The sequence below is a fragment of the Camellia sinensis genome, chromosome 15 (assembly GCF_055761805.1).
Source record: "Camellia sinensis isolate YWXY chromosome 15, ASM5576180v1, whole genome shotgun sequence".
Classification (NCBI taxonomy): domain Eukaryota; kingdom Viridiplantae; phylum Streptophyta; class Magnoliopsida; order Ericales; family Theaceae; genus Camellia; species Camellia sinensis.
Window position 1 is genome coordinate 21,822,037 of NC_138975.1, and position 1,420 is coordinate 21,823,456.

Below are 1,420 nucleotides of genomic sequence, written 5' to 3' on the forward strand. Positions count from 1 at the left end.
CCAACCCCGCTACAAACAAGGCTGAGGGTTGAACGAGTTCGTCCCACCTGACCCCCTCCTTCTCCCGTCATGCCTTCACCCTCTTTATTCTCTCCTCTGCTGCTGCTCTCAACTTTGGCTCCACAGACTTGGTAGGCACTTTCCAAATGGTGCGCACTCCAACCCCTCCACTGGCGGACACATAAAACCACCGTGGTCTCCACCCCTTAATCGACGACGGCAGCCCCGCCACCAGCCCTTTCCCTGCTGCTGCCTGCAAAGTGACCCAAGTCTCTTGCTGCCCTGAGGCCTTGTAACATGCGAAAAATTCATCTACTGTCATGGCCGCCCCTTCGTTCGCCTTCGGCCACGCACTTACACAGGCCAATACGATCTTCCATGCATTGGGCATTAGTTGGCCCGACGCTACCTCCAAATGATTCAGGACATCTACCACCACTTGCGGCAGGGTGTAGACACCCCATTTTTGACCGACCTTGAGACTCAGACGTCACCAGTTGAGCACTCGGTGATATTGCATATTGTGCTCGTTCAGAAGTTTCAGAGTCTTGGTTGCGAGCCTTGCCTCCGGACTTCCGGACTCTTTTGTGCTTTACCTCAGTTTGCGAACCAGGCTCCATTTTCTCTATTTTCTCTTCCCGAAGGGAGAGAGAGGTCTCGTAGATCATCTCTCAGTAGCCGTAGGCTACGTTTCGTGGTCGTAGGGCATTTTGCTCGTTTGGAGTCCGGTTCCCGATTTTTCAGAATCGTTGGCCGTGTGCCTCAGTTCGAGACCGCTTAACCATCTCCGTTTGCTCCGGTTCTTGGCATACATCTTTTTTGCTCCCTTTTGAGGGACACTGTGGTCCGAGAGACCAACTTCGTGGTCGAACACCACTCCCGGTGCCTAACAACCAGTTTTCGGGGCCTCGGGTTGCGCGTTTCGGCCCCCGAACCTTCATTTTGCATTGGTTTTGGTTCATTTTTGGCAGGGACCTCTGTTTCAGTGGTAAGAAGGCCGTAGAAGGGTGGGAGGCCAGTAATTGTTCTGTCAGCCAACTTTATCCCTCCATCGCCCTCCGTCACCTGATTTTCTTCACTTCAAAGCCAATGTTGAACACCCTTGGGCCATTTTCTTGAACCCTAAACCCCATATTTGTGATGTACACATCTGGGAGGCCACCAATATTTGGTGGTCGGCCAGTAATCCTTTCTGACCCTTTTGAACCCCTTTGAAAAGTGGGTTGTTCTCTCTCCTGGTTCACTATTTACAGTGTTTAACCACAGGGTTGTGTTGTGCACACATCAGAGGATCTCTTTCTGTGGTGGCCGGCCACTAATCACACTTGAACCTTTTGACCCTTGGCCGGCCGGCCATGGGAAGTAGCCGGCCGGCCACCTACAACCTAGATAAGCAGCCGGCCATGCTCCTTGCATCAGC